General features: G+C 35.1%; 1 protein-coding gene and 1 long non-coding RNA gene across 11 annotated transcripts in view; one reads left to right on the top strand and one right to left on the bottom strand.

Annotated features, from left to right (window-relative positions):
- SLIT2 (slit guidance ligand 2) overlaps window positions 1-25,143 on the top strand; it is a 260,841-nt gene that overhangs the window by 42,810 nt on the left and 192,888 nt on the right. The gene's annotated exons all lie outside the window — the stretch shown is intronic.
- On the bottom strand, window positions 9,968-15,656 carry LOC129120548 (uncharacterized). Its single transcript, XR_008534277.2, has 3 exons — window positions 15,544-15,656; window positions 12,949-12,996; window positions 9,968-12,514 (listed from the first exon to the last, which is right to left on the bottom strand). It is a non-coding gene; the product is annotated as an uncharacterized LOC129120548 (long non-coding RNA).

Genomic DNA, 25,143 nt, shown 5'->3' with positions numbered 1-25,143 from the left:
CTGACTCTTAAATGCATTTAAGGAGATGGAAGCCAAGACAAATGAGCTATCCCCTACAGTATATTACTTTGGTCGAGGTGACTTTTGCCACCATCTGTCTAAATGGTGGTGACATATTTTTGAAATAAATCATAGAACTCAAATAATTCAAGTGAGTTTGGTAGCTTGAGTCTGCTGATGTGTGTATGTATGTGTGTGTTTCTGCTGGAAGCTCAGTAGGGCGGTCAGGATGAGAGCCTGTGCTGCTGCTAAGTTTTTCTCCCCAGGGTGATGCAGCTTAATGTTTTTCACATATTTTTCTTAACAATGCAAGGCCATGTTGCACTCTAGGAAATCAGTGCACAGTCCTTGGTTCATGCCCTACTTTTAAATGTGTATTGTGTAGTAATGGGTCAAGGAGTCTAGCCTTCAGGATAAATGTTGAACAATGAGTATGACCTGTGTATCTTTTGCTATTATTCTGTTTTCCGCTGTGTTCTCATAAAGGACATAAGGAAATAGGATTAGATAATTCTTTACCTATCTTCCTAGCTGAGACTGGTTTCTTGGGAATGCTTAACAGCCAATTCATTGTTAGGCTGAGAAGGTGTCACAAGTGCTGTCATACATCTCCAGGTATTGGAGTTAGCCTACCTTTGTAATATACAGGTTTGGGGTACATGGTCAGGGAGTGGATGCTGCAGACACCTTGGCTGACACTGGGGTTCATTGTGTCTGTGTTAGATGGGTGATCTGAAATCCACTCATAAAATACAGTGAGGATCAGTGTTAAAAAGGAGAAATTAATGCTGGAAGCATACACAAGATAGAATGGCAAAATACAACTTGTGTGGGGTTTTGGAGGTCACAGTGAAGTCATAGTTCTGTTGCAGAAAAGGCATTTAGTCTCTCTGACTACTAAAGCTCCTGCTGTAGTAAGGCTGGATCATCTTCTGTTTGGTGCTTATCTGTGTCTATTTTGGGAAACTTTTTTATTGATAGTTATAGAATTATGGGAGCTTTATAGAAGAGCAAGGTTTAAAAAAGAACTATAAATAAGGTCTACAGAGTTTAGGAAATGTAGCCCCTCAAAACCTTGAGGGGCTTGAGATAGTTTGGTTTGTTTATATTAGAGGGGAGAGGACTGGACAGTAAGAGAAGAATGTTACAGAGTAATTAACAACTAATCGGCATTTTTCACTTCTCTCCAGCAGCTTCATTTGGAGTGATGAGTTTAATTTGAAAACTAGGAAACATTTTTCTGTTGTCTGAATCAGTGAAAGACTACCAAGGCTTTTGGAAAATGTACTTCAATGGATACTTTAAAGACTGAGTTGATAACATCTGGTAGGGGATTATTTAGCTGTGTAAACTGATTCTGACTCAGTGATGCTTTCACAATCTAAGCATTTAGAAAGGTCTTGTCAACATATTTTTTTTGTAATTATAAGAAGAGTTTGGTAATTTTAATAATTATGTTGCCATATTTAGTATGAAATTCTATTTCATCATAATTAATGTGAAATGTTTTCTATAAGAAATTCAGTTAATTCACACTGAAATATTTTGGATTATAAACCATTTTTTCTTCTTTTTTAGTTTCATCCTGCTAAGCCACAAACTAGGTTACAGAAAAAACTAAATTATTTATATTATTGTGACTTCATTCTTATTGCTCTTGTTAATAATGTAACAGAAGAACGCAAGTGTATTTCTTGAGCTTTTTAAAAGTCTTCAACAGCATTTCTTCCTTTAATGGCTATTCATTTTTGATCTGGATGTAAGTTAGAGCATCATTGTCTTAATGTTCTGGTTTGTCATATTTTAATTATGTTGTTGAATAAATGAACTTCTACCTTCACAAAGTAATAATCAGTTTAGTAGGTGGAACATTTCTTTCATTGAGAATTACTGTGAAATGCTATAGAATGGCTTTTGACAAGGCTAAAGTTAATGTTCCAGCAGCAACAGTGAAATTAGGTGGCTTTTCAACCCGTTCATCAAGCTCCTGCTTTTGACAGAGGAAACATCATTAACAAAGAAGAATGCATTTTACTCTGAGTGGAACAGAAATTAAAACCTTCTGCATTACTACAACAGTGAAAAAGGGGGTAACAGTCAAAAGAAAGGCTTTACTAATATTAAAAAAGGCTTAGTATTTAGTAGAATTATTCTGCTAAAGTAGAATACTATATACTTTTATATTTTTCTGCTCTGCCTTATATATTTGGAGAAAAAAAATATTCAGTGGTTTTCATATTTATTGGCCTCCTACTTTTAAAATCTCACTTGTTAGTAATGCAGCATCTGCCACTGAAGATTTTGATAGTTTCTAGGCTGTTCTAAGTAAGCTCTAGATCTGGCAATTTCTGTAATGAGGGAAAAGAAATCCCTAAAATATAAAACAACACGACTTCCCCTATTAATTTGTATCTATTCTGTTTTCATCCTTCAGGATATTTCACTCAGAGACATGCAAATGTATTATATTCTTCCCCAAGTGCTTTAGAACTGTGATATGTTTTGTATCATTGGTTATCTGTTTCAGATTTTTTATGCTCTAACATGTAGGACTGTTTTCAGAAAAGCAGAGAACTCAGTGTTTTTGGATTAATTTATTTTGCTTGCTTACAAATTAATTCTTTTCCTTTTCTCTCTGTAGCATGTCCTTTTCTTCTTTCCTTATTAGTTTCCTTGTCTGAGCCTGAGATTTTAAGCTTCTTAGGATGCTGAAAGAGAGGTGCATGGTACCTATCTTGTGGGCTTTAAGTAACATTTTTTTACAGCAAACGTGGTGTAACTTAGAGCTTTACTTGTGATGTTGTAATTGCATATATCTTTTGTACCAGAAATCAATTCTTCTGTTTTAACTTCTTAATAATTATTTTGGGTTATGATCTCAGCTTTACATTTAGTCTCCAGAATACATGGAAAGATAAAATAATTTCTCTGCCACATTGATTTAGCAATAATTGTCTTTTTTATTTTTTTGTTGTGTTGTGTGGTTTTTTTTGTGTGTTTTTTTTTTTGTGTGTGTGTGTGAGAGAGTTATGGTGGAAGATATTGTGGTTAGTTAAGTTGCTGGCTATTGCTAAAACATATTTACAGTATACTTCTGTGATGTCACTTCTTTCCTGAAATGTGAAGGTGAGGGAGAATTTGTGATCATGGATTGATATGGAGTAAATAAACCAAAAATTACGTAGCAGAAATGAAACAGATCTGGGATTCATATTATTCATATTTTAGTCTGCAGTGTACAAGACTGGGTCCATGCTCCTCAGTACTTTTTCAAAGCTGGGATGACTCTGACATGAATAAAGGCAGGAGTATCATTGCATGATATATTACAGGGAATGTGGTGCCTATGAAGTTGAAGTGCCAGCTGAGAGTGATTAAGGTTTGCAGTTTGCACCTATATGACTTTTCTGGAAATCCTGTTATTTTATGGATTTAACTTCTCACAAGTCTTGAGTTGGTGCCCAGGTCCCCATGTCTCCTAGGAACTTGCAATCTGTCAGGGATGGAATTAAGAAAGACAGTAGGAAATGCTGAGGCCAGCAGCCCAGCTTGTTTTCTCTCCCTGCAGATAATTGAGTGACTCTCTCTCCTTTGCTTTCTTACTGGTATACTTTCTTTTGATATTTGGATAGCCAGGCTTCTGTTAAGAGAAACAAGAGAAAGCGAAACAAAAGTTTTCTTAACAGGAGAGAGAGCTTAGATTTACTCACAAGACAAATAGGACATGGCCATTGGAGATTTCTTTATAGATACTCCTTTATCTTGGCAGAGACACACTGTGTGTGCCTGGACAAGGTTCTACTCACATACTCAATGGTTTGGACTCTAAGCTGTGGTCATGTTCAGTTTTGCAAAAGTTCTGCTTCTCAGGAAAAACGTACCTGGGGCTGCAGAGTGGTTTTAATCCTGCTTTCTGACATTGCAATACCATTGGTGACTCCTTTCTCCTTTTCCCCATTCCTTTTACACTGAGTATTTGATTGGTCCTAGAGAGTAGTTTGTAGAAAAGGAGAAATATAGCTCAGAAGCAGCCTGGTGGTTAGGGCAACCTCCTGGGGTGAAGAGCATCTAAATTTAAATAACTTTTTGGAAACAGCAATGTGAAAATGACTGCATCCTTGAAATAGTGATCTTCTGCCTACCTATATTGTGCCCCAAACTGGCACTCTGGGAGGAAGTTGCTTCATTTTATAAGGCATTAGTGTGGGTGCAAGCGTCTGAATGTTGGAACTTAGGTGGTCCTGTACATAAACACCATTGTTGTGGAGGTTTTAGTTGTGTAAAGGATTAGGTTGCAGTTGAGTGGGAAATTTGAGGATATCAGTGACATCTGATGTTGGTACCTGGAACTAATTTGTGGATTTAGCACCTGGTGTTTCTTACTAATTGACTTTATTTTTTAAAGCCCAGTAGTTGGAGTCTTTTATACCTAGGAGTCTTCATTATTTCTTTATTAACATTAAAAGAGCTTTTGCTGTTTGTCATGTTAAAAGATTTAAATAGCTTACCTGAATGATGATGCCATCTTAATATATGATAGCTTTAAGATACCAGATTTCTGTCTTACTCATGCTTCATTTATTGAATAGAATGGTACTGGTGTCTGTGGAATTCATGACTTACCAAAATGTTATCATACATACATAATTTTTTGGAGGACTATATTTTAAAAGAACAATCTCATGATCTAATAATTTAGATCCAGGTTGGTTTTGTTTCTTTTTTTTTTTTTTAACAGGCATTTTTTTCCCCATATTTAATAAGAATATTTCTCAAAGAAAACATATAGAACTTACTTATAATAACAGTTCACTCTGTGTTTTTAATACTACTAATAAAATACTGGAATTTGACAGAGAGCTTTCAGGTGCTATATTTATTAAGAGATTGCTGCCTTTTTTTGCCCTTTTTTTTAACTAGTTTTGGAAGAAGGCCGTCTTGAATTTTATGAGGAGAAATTTGTTATAGTCAAGCCAAAATGTAATATCTGTGATGCAGTGTTAGAAATAGAACTACTAGGTAGAGTGTCTTACAGTATTTTTTTAGGAATTGAAAGGGTTTTTTTAATATGTATAAGAAATAGCTAAATATCTGGGATTTTGTATGAAATTAGGTGTCTGAAGTTTTTTATAATGCCTAAGGATTTACAGAAAAGGTGCAGTGTTTCCCTTCTTCTCCCCTCAAAACCTTTTAATGCTCTTTAAATAGCATCACTGAAAAAAGGACATCAGAAATCAGAGACACAGAGATCAAGTCTGACACTTGATTTGTGCTAACTTCAAAAGTAGGCAGCGGCTCCCATTGTCACTCAGCACCAGCTAAGTTGTATATTTAAATTGCAGTTCATTCTGCTCACATGAATGAGTTAGACCATTGTGTGTACCTTCATATGTAATCACTCTCTTAATATGAGCAGTCATATTAATGTTATATCAAAGTAATTTTTCCTCCCAAAATTGGAAATACCATTTTTTTGACAAAGGGTAGCGTTTCTAAATATAAGAACTGTATCACATCTGGAATTTTTATGGTGGTGTGGGATAACTGTGCAGAGCCAGTTAATACAGCAGTGAGTTGATATTCACACGTTTCAAAGCAAAAGATAGTTTTTCAAAGACCAGGATAGCTTTTACATTGAACACTTAATTATGCTACTTCTACTTTGCACTTATGCTGTGCCTTTCATCCTTGGATTTTCAAGGCTAGAAGCAACATTAGCTTTACAGCATCCAACTTATTGATGTAGGTAACAGTAATAAATCACTTTGAGGCCTGGTTTGCTTACTTTTGTGAAGTAGGTAAATGGACTTGACCAAAGTATAAAGACTTAAGCATTTGATCAAGAACTGCACCCAGATCTGGTCGTCAGCTTCAATCTGTATAATACATATAGTATATAATTATAATATATCATTGTAATATATTTATATATTATAATATACATTGTATAATATATAATGTAATATATAATAAAACAGTACATATCAATTCATACGTGACATATAATATCTATATAAAATAATAACTTCATAATATATATACTCAAAGAAAGATTTCGGCCCTTTGAAAGGCTGTCTGACTTTATCTCTTTTGTGTTACCAAGCTAACTTCAGTGTATCTTTGCCTCTCAAGTATTGAACTTCTGCCCTTAGGGAAATGTTTTTAACTACAAACAAATGCATTGAATTTATCTATTTTTTTTTTTGTTAGTAGAAACATTTGTAAAAAACAGAAACTAATTTAACTAGTAGGCAAGTTGGCATGTTATCTGCTTACACCACCAGAGTTGCCATGGTTAACAAGCAGTCCCAGTAGATTCATGCCTGGAAAAAGGATACATCTCCTAGCAGGACTTGACAAATGGTAACTTGTCATAATATTGATTCTCCCCTACTAAAAAAGAGGTTTTGTGTGAATAGATGGTGCTTAGGACCACACTTGAAAAATTCAGAATTTAGTCCAGTGATTTATCCAGCTTTCTAGATTAGATGATAGTGTTTTGCAGTAGGTATTTCTGGATAAATTACATTGACTTGAACTGAACATATTTTGGTATCTTAATACAAAATTTTTAGGTGTAATCCAAATTATGTGGGTGTACATTCTGGTACTATTTGGATATCTTGATGCCAGTGGAGTTGTGTAGTAAATGTCACTTTTAGTGATATCCCCCACTCAGTGCCAGGAGAATATAGATTAATATCTAATATCTAAGAGATTTGAGTGGACAGAAAGGCTGAGAACAGTGCCTTTTCAGCATGGTGTCACTCCATTAGGCATCTTCAGGTATTATATGGTGATATTTTCTTGTGAAGTTGTGGCTTAAATAAAGTGTTTATCCTAGTTGGAATTGCATTGTAAACTGACCCTTTGCACCCTTTTCAGTAGGAGCCAATTGAAATGATATGCTGATAGGATGTGCTTATTTGGGCTCATTCTGTTTCCTTCTCTGGGGCATAAGATCAAAAAAAGCAAGTTACTCTCTGCAAGACTCCCTCTCAAAACAAAACCTCAAAAAACCCCAAAACAAGTGAAAACCCCAAACTTCACAATACCCAGAGCATTTTAGTGTAAAATGTGTTCAAGTATAGAAGTACAACAGGTGGAAAAGATGTGATTCAAATCCACTAACATGTACAGAGACCACCATATGAGAAAACATGTCTGGTTGTAGTCAAAGATGAGTGGGTTTGGTCTGAGAGCTCATCTTTCTTTCTCTTCCTAAATTAACTCAGAAATTTTGATACTATTTACTTTATTCAAAAATGCCATCAAAATTATTTTCAGGTAATTGTAACTCTTCAGAATGACATGATGGAGCCTGGTCTCATGGAAGTATTACAAGACATACATGTATTTTTCAGAGATCACTTTTACTTATATTTCCCAGTGAAAAAGTGTATGTACTTGAGGCTTTGCTATAAAGTTTTGGTGTAGTTAAAGAAATCATTTGTGGAAGTCTGAGAAATTATAGAAACACTAACTTGTAATATTACTATTTTCTCTCAACTAAATGTGTGTCTCCCATAAAATTATTTCAGATTGTTGAAATTGCACAAGTAGATTAATATTAATACTTGCCATTTCTCTGCCAGGTGAATCTTTGATTTGCATCTGTTTTTTTTTTGGATGAGCAAGATGAGTAATACCAAAGTCTTTAAGCCTTCTTAGAGCAGGTTATATGTCTGCTTTGGTCTCAAGGCTTCTCTGCCACATGCTAGAGATTCTATATCCCTGTCTGAAGAAATTTACATGCTTGTTTTTCATTTTAAATGCAGTTTACTTTAAAAAGTGCTGCCTTCAAATTATGTTGATTGAAACCCCTCACTTTTGTCGTGCTGTAGAGATAACAATTCAAATAAGGACATACATGAGTAATCTGAATGTTTAGAAAGTTTTAAGGGAGTGAAAAAAGGAACTGTCATTCTTATTCTAAAATTTTACTTTTTTCCTGGTTTACATGAGAATGCATTGTTTCTGTTGGCATGTGCACAGATGTGGATGGTTTATTTTTTATTGCTGAAACCTGTAAATGGATATGTATCTTTGGGCCATGTAGTGTTGTGTGTAAACTTGATAAGACAGTTTAAGTTCTTTAAATAAAAAAGAAAAAAGGAAAAATATGTAAATACTGTCTAGATAAACATAGTGATTCATTTTGTTGTTTATTCCAGTCTTTTTCTTCAACAGATTGTTCTTGTGATTGCAGTTACTTAGAGTGGTTTTGATTGTGCAGTCATAGGTAGTGTGGATCTGTTTGGGCAGTGGGAGCCCCAGAAGAGAAGGATGGATTTTTCTGTGTGCTTAGTGGCTGGAGATGGCACTTTGTGCCATGGTCTAGTTGACTGTGTGGTGATCGGTGAAATGTTTGACTCAATCATCTTAGAGGTTTTTTCTGACCTAAGTGACTCTGTGATTCTGTGTTCTCAACTGACAAATTCAGTTTTATCAGATGGAATTCTTGTGGAGCTGTAACACAGAAATTTACTTTTGACCTGCAGTAATTTGCATGCCTGTAACATGAATGCTATTTGTTATTGGTTTATAGAGGGCCAGGCTCTTGCTGGGTTTATGTACCTTGAATCCTTTTGGCTCTGTCCATTGTAGAATACCAGAATGGTTTGGGTTGAAAGGGACCTTTAAAGGTCATCTAGTCCAACACCTCTGCAATTATCAGGACATCTTCAACTAGATCAGATTTCTCAGAGCCTCGTCCAGCCTGATCTGAAACATATCCAGAATCTACCAGCAATCTACCATTTCTCTGGGCATCCCATTCCAGTGTTTTGCCACCATCACTGGAAAAATTTCTTCCTTCAGACTACTCTGAATTTATAGTCTTTCAGTTTAAAACCATTACCCTTGTCCTGAAGGCACTACTAAAAAGTCCATCTTTCATACAAGCTCTCTTGAAGAACTGAAAAGAAGCAATTATGCCTGCCTGCAGCCTTCTCTTCTCCAGGCTGAACAACCCCAACTCCCTCAGCCTGGCATCATAGGAGAGGTGTTCATCCCTTTGGTGGATTTTGTTACCCTCCTATCTGGACCTGCTCGAACAGGTCTGTTTTTCCTGTAGTGGGGACTCCAGATGTAGTACTGGATGTAGTATTCCACGTGGGGTCTCACCAGAATGGAGCAGAGGGGCAGAATTGCCTCCTCAAACTCAGTCCTGCTACTTTTGCTGTGGCTTTTCTGGATTGCAGTGCACATCGCTGGGTCATGTCCAGCTTTTTATCCAACAGTACTCCACGTCCTTCTCTGCAGGACTGCTCTCAATCCCTTCATCCCTCAGCCTGTATTGATACTGAGGGTTGCCTCCAAGTGCAGGAATTTGCACAGTCTGCAGATCTGTACACTCTGAATATGCAGATGCACTGAAATATGGAGAGATGTGTAGTAATTACTGTAACTTTGGAATAGGAGTCTTTCTCTTGTCGTGTGTGGCCAGCAGCCAGGTAATGCATTGACTCTGTTGGAGTGTATAATTACTTGTAAGAATCAGATAGTTGTTCTTATAAGGCTAAGAACTTAAAAGATAGTTGTAATGTTTGTTGTATGACTAAAATCACTATTGCAATCAAAATATTGCCTTCACAAATGTGTGTATAAATGTGTCTGCATCCAAACACAGTGTTCATTGTATTTCAGGAAACACAACATCTCTGAACACTTAAGTGTGGTCTTATGTTCCTTTTTCACATTAGAGTCAATTAACATGTGACTGAAATTTTCAGGAGTACTAGTTACTGTCACAAGTCAATTTGTATTCAGTTATTATAGCATAAAATTGAAGAGAACACACAAATGGAAGCAGGGAGTTTTTGACAACACGCTTCATTTGCAAAGGCTAAGCAGCTCAAAAACAATTAGAGGAAAAATATAAAGGTTGAAAAGAGAAGAAAATAAAAAATGGTTATCTCTACTATATACATATGAAAAAAAACCTCACATATTCAGTCTAGAGCAAGAATTTTGATTAAAACCATCTAAGGACTGCCGTAGAAACACTAATACTTGAAGGCGGTTTGGTTTTTTAAACACTATCCAATTTTTTTGGCAGATGCCTCTGTTTGAAGTTCAGAGATTCTTTTATGTTAAACAGTAGGTGCCTAATTAGAATAGTTTTGAATTGGAGGAGTTTCAGTGTGAGCAAGAGGAAGCTTAAAAATGTTAAGCTATTCATTTTACTTTGTGTAGTGTCTTAAAGCAGTGAAATTTGAAAATGGAATTTTTTTTAATTGAGTCAGTCCTCGTGGTGAACAATCCTAGCATGAATATTAAAAGGGAAGCACTGGGAACAGCATGTGTTAACACGTGTTATGTACATTTATTTATAGTCTAATGACTTACTTTATCTTTTTACATTACATGATAAGTAATCTTGTTTTGTGATTAACTCATCTATTTTAATTAAATGTTTACATTTTTTTCAAGTTGAATCACATTTTATTTGTTGCTTATACAATGCCATTATAAAGTAAGTTTGTAATAAAGACTTGTTTTATGAAGGCAAAATAACAAGCAAAGTAACTATTTCTTCACCATCTCTTTGGAGTGTCTGAGTACCATTGTTGTTCAGACTAGAACCATATTTCAGGAGTAATACTTTGTGTTACTTTAGTGAAAATTGTTTTCTATAAGTATTTTATAATTTAAGACTGATTGCAGAATATAAAATCAGTCCAAGAAAGTTTAGATTTATTAAATTGTGTCGAATCCTGCCCATGAATGTAAAGCAATCAGAATTTGCTGGATAAATCAGAGGGGCCTTTTGCTTATAGCAGAGCAACACTGAACTTGAAGCAGTTTCCTCAGAGCTGCGCCCAGGCAGGTGCTGAGGACCTTCATGGCCAACCAGTGCTTCACCAGCCTCATTCCATGTCCATTCAGACTTTAAAGAGACTACTTATTCCCTGAAAGTTCAAGTGCATAAATTACATACCCTCTTCAGTATTTGTCCTAATTTCTTCTGCCGAGCTATTAATGTCTGTTTTCTTACCCTTTGTAATAATTCAGTAAAATTAAGTACTGTGGCATGATCAGGGCATGTCTTTCCTCCCCTTTAGTAGTAATATGTCTCTATCATGAATTCTGTATTTCTTGATCAAAATATTATTCTTAGTTTGAAATACTATAGAATTTAATCAGCTTGAATTGAAGAGGTTGAAAACCATTCCAATTTTTTACTCCTGCTGTTTTTCTATTCTTTGGTTTGGAACAGCATGACTTGAGTTTTCGCTTAACACTTTGGACTCCTACTTGAGTTCTTGTGAAGTTCAAAGTTATTATGAACAGAGAAGATTTTTACCTTTACCATCAGATTTTTATTTCTGTAAACTGTATATTGAAATAAAATAATTGAAATTTGCTGCAGGTGATTAAGTCACTTATCAGTGGTTAAATGTGCTAGCTAATGGTTAAATGTGTTTCTATTTTCTTCAGTGTTTATTTACCAATTGTATTTATTGTATCACTTCAGTGCATAATTATTTTGATACATGTGTGTACTATGAACCAAAGTCCTAAACTCATACATCTCTAGGCAGAACTTGAGATGAGGCAGTATGGAAGACCTCTATTTTATGAATGCTTCTTTAGATTTTTGGCCAGGACACACCAACCAGGATGGGGCTGTAGTCTTCTTTTCAGCAGATTCTGAACTTAAGAGTAGGAAGATGTTGTTAGCTGATGGGATACCCTTTGCTTCTCTGACTTCCCTTCATCCCACAGAACAATGCATGTTCCAGCTTGTATTCATGGTCAGGTGCTAATTGGAATCAACAAGTGAAACTCCTTAGGCTTAGGGATACTGTGGTTATTTCCATCTTATTCTTTTTGCCACCAACTTGCCAGTTTGGTCTGTAGGTACCAGAAGGAGTCATGCTGGAGTTGTTTCTGTTAATTACCTTTATTGAGTTAGTTCAGAGCCTTGTGCCAAGGGATCTATCAGCAATACAAGGGGTTTTTGTTCTGCCTTGCAATGTGTCTTGATTGATTTTGTCTGTATTATTTCCAATCTCCACAATTCATTTTTTCATTTCAAAGACAGTTTTGTCACGCAGGACTTGTATTTCTCTATGCTGAGGCCTGTGGAGGAGCTTGTTGCTCTTTTTCCAGCTATCAGAAATCAGTTGGTGTGCTGAGCATTAACAAAGCCCAGTGGGTTCCTTTTCACACTATTGCCAGTTCAGCAGATGGAACATTCTCTAGTTCAAAGAAATAATAGGAGATATTTGATAGGTATCTGAAAAATAGACAGCATATGCATTTTCCCACAGAAGTGTGCTCCATCTATCTCTTTCTGGTATGCAAGATGTATGCTCACCCACACTTCCTTCAGAGATCAGCATATTAAGTTCAGTCACAGTTCCCTAACACAAATTGAAAGTTTAATTTTGCTTCTTGCTGTTGTTGAAAACAGTTTGGGCCTTTCTTCTTGCTCTTGTAAGCAATTAATTATTTCATTGAGGTGCAAAACAGGAATCCATATTACTCCTACATGCCAGTTCTACTTCTGCTTGAAAGAAATAAGGAAAGAGATATGTCTGTTCATACAAGTATTGTAGAAAATAATTTTAAAGAATGGTAAAAACACTTGGAAGAAAAAAGCATCCTAATACAATGGTGTTTTAGTGTCAGATGAATGGAAATTGCTCTAGTAGAAAATTACATTTTAATGATATTTTTAATTTTAATAAAATTGATTTTTTTCATGGTAAATAACTAAAAGATTAGTGAATGCAATAGAATTAAGGCAAGTAGGGAAAAGAGTTAATGAATCTTAAAATAATTACAGGAATGTTTTAGGGTTTTATCAGTACATGTATTTTGGCCTTTTCTGTGTTACTTGGAGAAAATTAATATGCAGCTTAGAGACAAAAGAACAGGACTCCTCAGGTGTATTGAAGAGGAACAGCATAAAGGGAGTATCAAAGAGGCAGGCAGTACCTTCCTCCAGAGCCTCTTGCTGTCTCTTGCTATTGGTCCAGGTGCATCCTGTTCAGAGAGACACTCAGAATGTGGTGAGTGAAGATCCCTGGGTGTAAGCTTTTAAGCCTCCTAAGCTACATATGAAAAATTGTTGTGGAGGGAATTATGTTAATAACACATTAGTGCCAAAAAATGCTAGGTAACTGTACTATCCCTTTGCTGTTATGCATGATTGTGTCCAAAACGTGCCCTTAAAAAACCAAGCTTAGATATTATTCTTTTGAAACAATATTGTGTTTCTGCTTCTCAGCTCCTACTTATTGGAATATAGACACTATATGCTTTCTGTTTCCTTGTTACTTTTTTGAGTATTTTGCTCGAAACATTTCTGAGTAGTTTTACAGCATAGAGTATATCTATAGTCAGAGAAATGAGGATATCAGGTCAGTGTCAATGACACATCTTGGTCTATTTATACGTGTACTACATATGGGATGTCACAGTGGTTCATAGCACAAAAAATTGATTCTATGTCAGAAAATATGCTCTTGGCTACTGCAACCAGTTTCCTCTTTTCTGTTCAGCTTTTTAGAAAATGTAGCAAGAACAAAGGAAAATTGATAGAGTGTAGACAAATTTTCTCCTATCACTTGCCAAAAACTTACTGGCTTTTAAGAAATCACATTTTTTTTTCTCTTTTTCTTTTATTTTCTTTATTTATAAATTTGTCTTCTGTGTATCTCAAGTGTGAGACTGTTCTGAGCCATGAAATCTAAGCCTATGGGTTGAAACCAAATCAAAGATGTTATATTCTGCCTTTCCCATTTTCTTAAGTACTTTATTCTCACAGTTAATATTTATCTGATCAGTAGATGAAAAGGCAGCTAGGTGCACAATGTATTTTAAAGAAATTTATTTGCATATAATCTTCCTGCATAACAGGTTTTTTCTTCTTTTTATTGCTAGTATTTTTGCTGTTCTGATAAATATGTTTTTTAAATTCAGGAAGAGCTAACATATTTTAAGAAAAAATTGCAGCATCCTGAATGAGAGAAAGGTAGACTTATAAATGCAACAGTATCCATTCCCCTCCCTTAAAGAAGAAAAAAAGCCATCAGGCAGAAAAAGGACAAACCTGGTTATATATGTTAAAAATACAAGATGAAGATCAGCTTTTAAACTGGGGGAAGGGGAAAATGTGGCCAAGACACCTTATCATGGGTGGGAGGAGGAAAAATGTTGAGAAACTTGTCCCTGTTCCAACTTGCTAGAACATAAAACTCTGGTGTCAACGTGGAAGGAATTCAGTTCTGTTGTCTTCTATCCATCCTTGAGAGGATCCAAAGCCAGAGGTGCAAAATGTTACAGGAGATACCCAAGATCATCCTAGTTTTAAGAGCTTTGGAACTGAAGTTGGTACAAAGATCATCTACCTTTGTTTAAATTAATTGCCAAATTTAAAAAACAGTTGGCAGTGCTCAGTCTGAATCTTGCAAATAAACCTCTAAGAACTAATAAAATTGACTGAATTCATTTTTCCTGTGCTAGGAAAATTATTGTTCCATGTGTGAACTTTATTATACTTATATGTGAAATTCTGTAGTCATAAAAAGGATAATTTAAATAATGATGCTCTTTTTAAAGTAAACATAGAAGACAAATATCATAAATCCTGTTCCTGCTAACAGTTTAATAACACTTCAGAAAACAGAACCTGTCTGCAGTAGTCTGCTTCAAGTATGATTAATGTTAAGTATTAGATTTGCACAGCTTTTCAGTAGCTGATCCAATTTCAGTTCATCATGACAGAATTGAAACAAAAGCAAGCTATATTTAGAAACCTAAATTGTGTAAATGTTGAATAATGCTTTCCTGTTTAGTTGGGTTCTGAAGAAGCTTAGCATTGGGGTTTAAAATAAGCTGTTTCTGGCTATTAATATAAAATAATCTTCTCTGCTAAAGAATAGGGTTTCTGAAAAAAGGGTGTTTTCTGTAATATAGATAGCATATGCAGTGATTTACTGCTAAATATATCCTATTAATTTACTTTCATAACATTGGAGTGTTTTACTCTGCTTAGTACTGTGTCAGAAAACTTGAACTCTTATATTTACAACGGGAAACAGCAATAAGCATCTTGATCCATAGGGGAGTGTTTGAAAAGAGGTACTTAAAACCAGCTGGGGTAGCATTCCAGATAACAAAGCATACTCAACCAGGGATTTGTTAATTTTTATTTTTTTAAAACTTTGTTCATTTTTAATTTTGTATAAGATAAATTTTAGTGATGGATTCAGAGAGCATGAGAGGAAGCGTGGAAAAAAGACTGAAGGATTCTGTTAGTATTTTCAAACTTAAATGAACGAGGTTTGAATTATAACTGACCAGATAAATAAATGTGTTCAAAAACCTCAGATTCCACTGACCTTAACAGAAATTTGCAGCTCTTAGTGCCTTTGAACATCAAGCATTGAACTAAGGATCTAAACCCTCAGTCTTTAACAAGCATACTTGATTCTTCTAGTAGTCATTCCTAAATTCAACATAATTAATTTTGTTGTGTCTAGAATAAAAGAGAAGACAAGACTTCCTTTATGCCATTTGATCACTTACAGTTATCCATTTTGTCCTTTTCTTCAAGTTTGCTGATCTTGTCAGGAGTTCATGATGAGCTTTTAGGGGAGACTATTTGACCATTTTCATGTATTCTGTATGGCTCTGAAAATGTGATTCTGTATGAAAAGCATGTAGTGTTTGCCTTGTTCTTACATCAGAAGAATTTTTTCTTTTGTCCATTTTATGCTTGTTTCCAAAGGCTTAAAATGCAAGCTTTGTTTCTGCAATAATGGCTTAGTGTAGGCTTACATTGTTGATCCCCTCAGTAGATGCAATGTAATCCACTTTGGTAATGTGAATTTTTAAACAATCATCAGCCTCTGCTATTAACCCTTCTATACTAATGGTAATACCCCAGAAGAACTACAAAGGCATTTGGTACTCAAGCTTAACATAAGACTTGAAGGACACTTAATGGCATTTACATTCCTTAGTCTAGTCACAGTGAATTGCTGAGCTGATGTTGAACTTGATTGGTACTGTATTCAATATAAAATAGTTGATTGTGAAGTTGATGCTGAAATACGACTTTGCAAAGGATTTCTTTGGGAAAATATAAAAAATCCTTGAAATGTCCTTTGCAATTAAATGCTACTTGAGGATTCTTCTGTCCCTTGCTTTTGTTTGCTATTTAAATTATTTTTATTTGTCAGTAGTAGACTTTTCTCAAACTGCTTGGGTTTTTCTCTTTAAACTAGGTAATATTACCTGCTGAAGAACCTGCTATTGTTAGAACTATTCAGCCATGTTTTGATTCATTAAGCTGGTTGAGATAATTTTTTTCTCTAAAATAGGACAACTATTTATGGCATTCCTTTTCCTTAAATTAGTTCTGTTATGTCTTAGTAGCAGTTAAAAAAATTTTCTTTTCTCCTAATGCGATTTTTTAAAATTGTCATTTTGCTCTATTTTTTTATTCTTACCTACTGACTGTTCTCTTTGTCTACCTCTGTTCTTTTTTGAGAAAACTGATAAGCCAAGTAAAAATTTATGTGATTACAGTGTGTGTGACCTTTAATATAAAAAAGAACATGGATGATTGAATTTTGTGTCTTAGCAATCAGAATTACTGCACTGTGTATCAATAGTCCCATTGCAAAGATCTATCAAAGTTAATCTGTGTTTACTGTCTCCCCTTGGAGTATTTTGGATATCTCTTGTGTGTCAGTAAGATGAAGAGCTCTCTTCTGTTTCACTGCACTGTGTGAAAACTACTTCATGTTTAATGAAACCAAGGTTTTACGAGGAATTGCTGAAGGATTATTAACAATGTCAGTAACTTAGCTAACATCCTCTCTGCAAAATTAGTAACTCCGTTTTTTGAGTTGATACCACAGTGAAATAAAACCCAAACCCCCTGGCTTTGTTGAACATCACAATTTCAAAAATTTTTTTGTGTTTGGGAAGGTAAAGACAAGAGATAAGGAATAGTGCAAGAAGGGGACTAATTCATCAAGAAACATAAAGTTACATAGTGCAGACTTTTACTGTCATCTTACAGCTTAAAGAACAACTCAAGACAGCACACACCTTCAAAAAATGTAAGAAAAAGCATTATTGTAATGTTTTTAGAAATGAGTATAAAATCTTCCAAGGACAATGCCAGCCTGAGCAGCTCTGGTGTTACAGCACCTGAAACCAGCTGGACAATTGAGAAGACAAGTAAGACGTGCTAGGAATGAGGCTTTTTCCCCAAACAGACTACTCCAAAAAGGACAGTCATCATGAAATAATCAAACAATGGAGGAGTCTGCAATAGAGTTAACAAATTGGTTTTATTTTATAGTGGATGGGAATGGAACAGCTGAGGCCAGAAAAAGGTAATTCTGTCAAACTTTTTTCCATAATACAGGAGTATTCACCAGTTGAAGATTACTGCCTGGGTGAGCAATAATTTTCTGTCCTTCCATAACTAGGTCTACATGAAGTGACTTGTCTGTTTGCTACTTGCAGTTATAGAAAACTCAAGTTCCATTACAGAGCTGGGTAGAATTAGTTTAGAAGTTCTGGTGTTGTTATTTGCTCTAAAGACATGTTTAAGGACCAGTGTAAAATGTTACTTTTAAAAGGAAATATTTTCTACTTAAGCATATTGAATGTTTTTGGGCAAGGTTTATGAGCCTTGCTTGAATGTTTTGAAATTTTTGTTTCATGGTGATAAATTGAACATTACAAGTGCATTTTGCTCACCAAGTCCAATGGATTGTTTAGGTTTTAGATCCTGTGTAAATGTTTGTGTAATGTTTAATAATATTCTGTCACTCAGTTTAAGGAAATAATAAAATGTGGAACTGAGAAATTGTCAAAACAAAAAACCAAAATGAGGTGTGGGTGCCAAAGCATAGGTACTTAGGAAAGGTTTGCCTTACTTTTCCATTATTACATAATGAGTAATACAATCTTGTCTAAACTTTAAAAAAATTTCTTCCTTAAAAGGCATGAATCAGAATAAAGAAAGTCCATTTAGAGAATATAAAGTTCTTTACAATAGGGTTAGTGGGATAAGCACTGGAACAGGTCAGCTGGGGAGGCACTGGGTTCTCCATCCTCAGGGAATTCAATACCTGACTGGCCCCAGTGCTAGGCCATGTGCTCTGGTTAACTCTGTTTTCAGGTGGGCTGACCAGATGACCTCCAGAGGTCCCTTCTAACTTCAGCTTCAATGCTGTGATCATAAACACAAGTGCTTAACTATGCAATTAACCAAAGCAAGGAGAGTTTATTTCACCTCTAAGTAAAGTGATTTCATGTGCTGATTGCAGTCTCTTGTGTGTGGATTGGTTTGAAGGAATCATTGGACTGTGGAATAAACAGTATTACAGTAACTGTCTTTTTCTGAAATGTGTTCATTTTGTCTGTTATCGTAGCAACCACTTAGTTTTTCATTAATATAGTCAAAATAAAAATAACATTTACAAAAAACAGTAAACATTTTAGATTAAGGTAATAAAAGATCTGGATTTACTAAGATGGACTGCAAAAGATAAATGGAGCAGAGGGGTCTTAGAGGAAATGTACAATAATCAGCCAAGAACACAATTAGCAATAATTGTATGGTAACACATACAATTTTTGGCTTCTGACTACGGTGAGTGGGTATTCAAAGAAGAGAGAATTATTTTTCAAAAAGAAGCAACAGTGGCCCATCACTTTGAAGCAGCATTTTCAGAGTCCAAGTTGGAAAGCAAAAACTGTCTGATGGATACGTGCATTACATTTAAACAGCTTTTAAACATAGTTCCACAACATACTAAAAAAATGTCAAGATAGAATTCATTTTTCAGATACCTGGGCAGAATAATTTTACAGCTACTTCTACACTGTAGAATATATAAAAAGCTGAAAATATATAAAAACCCGAAAACTTCTGTGTGTGTTTAATGAAAATGCTGTGGCGTTAGATGGTTGTCAGGTGGGTATGCCCATGGCAAGTGAATTTTCAAAAATTAAATATAATGGAAACCAATTAGGATTTAATGAAAGATTCCACACACACACTCCCCCCCAAGTCAGTTCTGTTTAGGATGGTGTATACTTTCACACTTGAGTGAAACTTAAGCTTTCTGATGATCATGGGAAAGAAACATCCTTACAGTGTAAATATCAGTAAGTAATCTTTTCTTTAAATTTTAGTCCCAAGAAAACGAATGAAACCATCCAAATAAGCATCTGTTCATGAATTGTAGAAATTTTATTCTATTAGCCAAGAAGGATTATTAATGTCAGGCAATTCTGAGTTGTTTGAATCTCATGATTTTACTTCAGAAGACAAGAGAATAGTTAAGAATTTTGCTACTGTTAATACTTTATGATTTTATTTTTGAAATCAGGTGCAATTTGAATGCCAGTTAAGATTAAGATGCTGTACCTGTTTTGCAATGCAACCTGAAAAGACATAGGTTATGGAAACATTGACAGTAGTTGAAAATGCTAAAGAACTCAGATTGGATGACACTGGTCCAAAGCAACTTAAATATTAGAAAGACTGAATTGGAATTTTTGGGTCTGTGTGAATATGTATGATAGGATTTCTGAATTTACTGTTCTTGTAAACATGGATACTCTACATTTTTTGTCCCTTGATGCTTCATCCAGTGTCTGAAGTCCATATATTCTGTGTAAAGATTTATGACAAAATGGAGTTCAGTTCCCTAAAGTCTTCTAAGTTGCTACAGCCTTTGGTGAAGGATGCAGAAGATAGGGATGTTTCTGGAAATTATAGCCAAGGGTGATGAGTCGTGAATTGTTTCTGATTTTCATGTATATTCATTAGAAACTCTGTGTGTAAGGAAGAATTCAAATAAATACATTACTTTTCTGCTTTTTTTTTTTTTTTGAATGTCCACTCTTTATTGTGTTCCTAAGGGCAGTTATCCAAAGCTAATAATAGAAATTGTAAAGTGTGATGTGTTTAATTATGTGGGTTCAGCCTTGTATGGTTTGCTAGTTACTGCCTAGACAGATAACTCTGCTTAGTTGTTATCCCACATAAACAAAGAATTACTCATGAGGGAAATCTGATTACCTGAAAGTGATGATCTAGGGTTGCATAAGGTCAAAAATTACTGGAGACTTTAGAAATGGCTGGTCACTGGCTGGTCTGTAGAATGGGTGAGATATGCTGGGATGCTCTTTAGTTGCTTCCAGACCCTTTATTTGCAAATTGTATGCATTGCATTATAACTTAGGAGTCATACAGTAGGATGTTGTTGCAGTAAGGATTTCAAATTACGATTTTTAATTATACAGCTATTTATTATGTGCAATAAAGAATGAATTTTAAAGATATTACACAGGAAGAATATGAAAGGTTTTAAAGAAAATTGGAAAGAGGCCTTCTTAGCTACCACTGAAGAAGAATTATGGTATTAGAAACATTTGCAAAGCTTTCTGTTACAGAACATATGGATTCAACATCCCTGATGTTTTTCCAGCTGGGAGCTTGGCATACTTATTGTGAACTGTTCCTAGCTGCATGATCTAGAGGTCCATAGACTGGTTGAAAGTGACTGCTGATCTACAGTGACCTTCCTTTTTTTCCAAATGAAGCACTAGGAAAAAAAAGCAGCAGAGGAACAGAATCAAAGAATCATTTAGGTTGGAAAAGGCCTTCGAGATCACTGAGTCTGTTAACCTAGTAGAGAGGTGAAGAAGGCATTAAATACCTCTGCCTTTTCCTCATCCTTTGTCAGTGTTTCCCTCCACTTAGCCTCCTTTTGTTGCTGATGTATTAACAGAAGCATTTTTTATTGCCTTTTGCAGCAGTAGCCAGATTGTTTGGGTTAGGCTTTGCCCCTTGTAATTTTCTCCCTGCACAGGCTCACAACATCCTTGTGGCCTGCCCCTTCTTCTAAAGGTGACAAACTCTCCTTTTTTCTTTAAGTTTCTGCCAGACCATACTTTCCCACTAGTTTGTCTTTCAAAACATGAGTATGGCCTGCTCCTGTGCCTTTAAGATTTCCTTCTTGAAGAATAAGAATTTGTCATCTCAAAGAATAGATGTAGTTTCAAAGATTATGTGTGTACCCATGCAATGATGTTGAACCTTTTTGAAGGAATAAGAATCATCAGGACAAATAATCGGCTGGATGTTTCATCCTTAGACTTTATAACTTTTTCTTTCTTTTTCCTCTTAAACTACAATTTTTAAATGTTTCTTTTCTTCCTATTGTTGCTTTAGTCTGGCTACCATGAGATGCTATCTGCTATCACACTCGTTTTTATCAAGCTTTCTTTGACCTACAGATGCTGGTAAATTTATATAAATCCTGTGTATTCTGTGGCACTACTCTGTTCATTAACTGCATATAGATTTTTTCTTCACATACTGTAAAGATCAATATTTCAGTAGAAAGGATGGAGGATTGTAGCAGTTCAAAATAGGTGCCCATCCTAATATGCCATTGATAGAAGTTTAGCTTGGTTGGAAGTATTGATGTGCCATTTGTATAGCATAGTATATCCACCATCTTCATACAAAGTTAAATTACAAATGGACCAGATAAAATTGTGTTAGTTAAACATAGATGTATAAATATATATTATATACACACACACACACACATGTTGTTTTTATATATATATATATATATATATCAACAACATGCATAGCTTATTCAGTACTACTCTGACACAGTTCTGTGTTAGAAGCTGGCAAGTTTCTGGTTGGTTTCACTTGCCATTGTTTATCTTGGGATGGCCATGAATGGCATGGAATGGACATGTTGGGGGTTCTTGATTTTGGTAAAGCATTTGTAGTGAGAACTCTTGTTTATGGGTGTCCTTAGCTCAGATTAGAGAAAGTGTTAATGCCTGGAAAATCTTGTCTCTTTTTTTGCACTCATTTTTATTATACATCATACAGATTGTCAGAGCTTAAAAAACCCTGACACCTTTTTCTGTATATTCTTGTGCTGAATATTGTGTGTTAGGAATGTTAATAAATTGAAACATAGTAAGTGTAATTAAATGTATAAAATAGGCTTTCCCTACCTGTCAACCAGAAGCCCAATAGGAAGCTTGATCATCATTTCAATTAATAGTATCTGAGTGAAAAGTAGTTCAGGAAACTTCTACTAAAGTTGGAAAGCCTATTTAACACTTCTTGTTTATTAGAAATTGAACAATTTTGGGCAAGTCCCAAATCATTCCATCTTCATTCTTCATCCATCAGGAACTCTTCTTGATCACATCTCTAATCTCTGTCCAAACCAAACCAGCTAATTTTAGACAAAGCATCAGTGCAGCTGATGAAGCAGTGACCTAATACAGTAGAATGTTATGAAGGACCATATGAACACATAGAAGAGAGTTAAGTCTTCACTAAGAAATACAGACTAAGATAAATTCAAAGTCAGGTGATGTATGCTATGATTTTTCTTAAAGAAGAAGTAAAAACTAGTAAACTAGAGGATAGCAATATTGATACAGTTTCTCCCAGCATTCCCTATAAATTAATCATTTTCATGTCAGAAGTGTCAAGCAGATTTTCTGGGCACACAAATAGTGAAAAGTCTCATCAGATGGATGGCATATAATGGTACCTGACATTTCAGAATAATTAGAAGAGAGAATTAATATCTTCAATGTGTATTAGTTCTTGCATCTGCCAGGAAGAAGAGTTCATTTGTGGGGCTAATTGTATATCAGGGCTTGAAAAAGAACAATTACTTATTTAGGGCATTTTGCTGATTTATAAATATTAAAAACCACTTGAGACTCACTACATTGTGACTGTTTATTAGGAAGTATAGACCTGTAAGACAGTAACCTATTTAGTGTTCCTTATTCCTCTGATCCCCTTGTCTGGTCTACATTTATCAGTAAGCATCAGTCTGAGGTGAAAAAATTACTGAATGCAAAATTTTTACCATGCATTTTCAAAACAGTGTTGTGATGTTCTTTTGATAATATAAATTGTCTAGGAGGTAATTACATGTTACATGTAATTACATGAGGTGCAGAAGAGTTTCAGCAATGAATTGCTAGACAGTGTGTATAATCTTCATCTTTACTGTCTCAAAAAGTAGAAGTGAAACTGTAGAGCTGGTGCCTTCTCACCCTAGCCAGTAGACTTTCCAAAGAAAGTCCTTGACCCCCACAACTTTAATAGCTGGATGATTTGGACATGAGCCAAATTTTTCTGTCTTAGTGGCATACCAGAAGAGACTATGTGTTGGTGACTTGTATTTCCATAAGTACTGCTTTGTCAGATGCAATTTATCTGGAGATACTGGGAATAAATCTCCTCTTGCATTGCAAGAATGTAACCCAGTTTTTTCCCCTCTTTTAAGCACAAATCATTACTATATTATTTGTATTATGCTTTAGACGCCAGTGGGTTTTTAGAGAAATCCACTTTTCTAAGCACTTGGCAGGCATACAGTGCCTGCATAGATAATATGGGAAGTAGAGCACAGGGAAACATGTTGATCTTCTCAGTGTCTTGCTGCTCATTCATGCTGGTCAGAAGCACTCATGTTCTTCACAGTTTACTACTGTGGAGTCAGATTTTCAGGCTGAAAATAGTGTAGTTCTGCTGACAAGATGAAATTTCAGTGTCTGAAAAAGAAAAAAAAGTAAAATTGCATACACAAATTGTGCACATTTTAAAAAGTTGAGGAACTATAATTCACTTCAAGGAGAAGATGATTTGGGGGTGAGAATTCATTGGTTTTCAAGACACCTGGATGGTAGTGGTCTACTAGTCAAAAAGTTACTTCTCAGTTTGTGTTTCTTGCTTTCCACAGAAACTGAGATACTTTGGTTTTGTCATAGTAATAATTTTAATCTTTCTTTTGAAATGCAGCTTGGGATATGGCTGTGTTTTGAGATTTCAATCTCTTTTTGAATGCTTTTTGTTTTGACATGTTTTGTAAACCAGTAGTAGCAGTAACATCAGTTGGAAGTGGTCTTTATTGCATCTTGAAGAAAAGTCATTAACTTGAAACAGATTGGTTAAGTTGGCTTGATATTTTTCAAAAATATATTTAGGCCCTTGTTTTGAGTTAAAGTGATAAAAATCTGGGTGTAGCAAGTATGTAGGTTAAGTAAAAACAAATAAATAAACCCAACCAACCAAAACTACCCAACTCAGAGGGATTCTCTAGGTGTTTGGCATGTTTGAAATACTGTGTTCTTATCACATAGTGTTACAGGGGCCTGATTTTAGTCTCCCACAGATGATAAAATCTCAATGACTGGGTTTGTGGAATGCAGATATTGTAAACAGTAAGTGCCTCTAATGCATTTATTTTTCTTCCCTTTTCTTTATGCTCACAGATTCTGGTTTGGTTTTGTTCTTTGGTACCAATGCTACAGGTTAGGGACATGGTCTGAATCCTCAACTCCATTATTTTTTCTTTTAGGGTACATGTTGGTCATCTTCTTTTCTTCTCTGTCTATTACTGTGTCTTTTTGTGTACGGAGGAAGGAAGCTCTGGTTTTTTGTCTTCTTCCTGATTATCTTCTTGGATCTAGCTTTTAACAAATTATTCAGGAAATAATTTAAAATAATCTCGCATTCTCCTTACATTCCAAGCAAAAAAAAAAAATTTAAAAAAAACCGGGATTCTAGTGCTCTCATCAATACAAGATGGGAAAAAGCTAATATCAAACATTACTGATTATTAGAATTAATGTACTTTATTGTGTCATTGTAATAGTCATATTTTCTTGTCTGTCACTTAATCATTTCAGCTTTTAATAACCAATTTAGGCTGATGTTCACATTGGCTATCACAGGAATCTGAGGAACTTTGGGTTTGCTTAGGTGAAATGTGCTTTCAGTGCTACAGGTGGACTTTATTATTGCCTTAGATTTGTTTTTATAGGTATTGGTTGTAACAGGTATTGCAAAATTCCCTCAATTTAAGACCAGTGAAGCAACCAGGGCAAGAAAAAAACCTGCCCTCTGTAAAATGATATATTGGTTCTTAGAGCAGGAAGTTTTTCAAATGATACAAACAAGAATAGTTTTGTATAATATTCAGTAATCTATTAATTCTGAAAGTGAAGACATTTCTTGAGTATCTTTCTTTCTGTTTTGAAAGACAATTCATGAAATGTTCACTTTAGTAAACAACCAAATCCTGACAG

This window comes from Agelaius phoeniceus, chromosome 4 (genome assembly GCF_051311805.1).
Source record: "Agelaius phoeniceus isolate bAgePho1 chromosome 4, bAgePho1.hap1, whole genome shotgun sequence".
In the NCBI taxonomy this organism is placed as follows: Eukaryota; Metazoa; Chordata; class Aves; order Passeriformes; family Icteridae; genus Agelaius; species Agelaius phoeniceus.
This window is presented reverse-complemented; position numbering and strand designations above follow the sequence as displayed.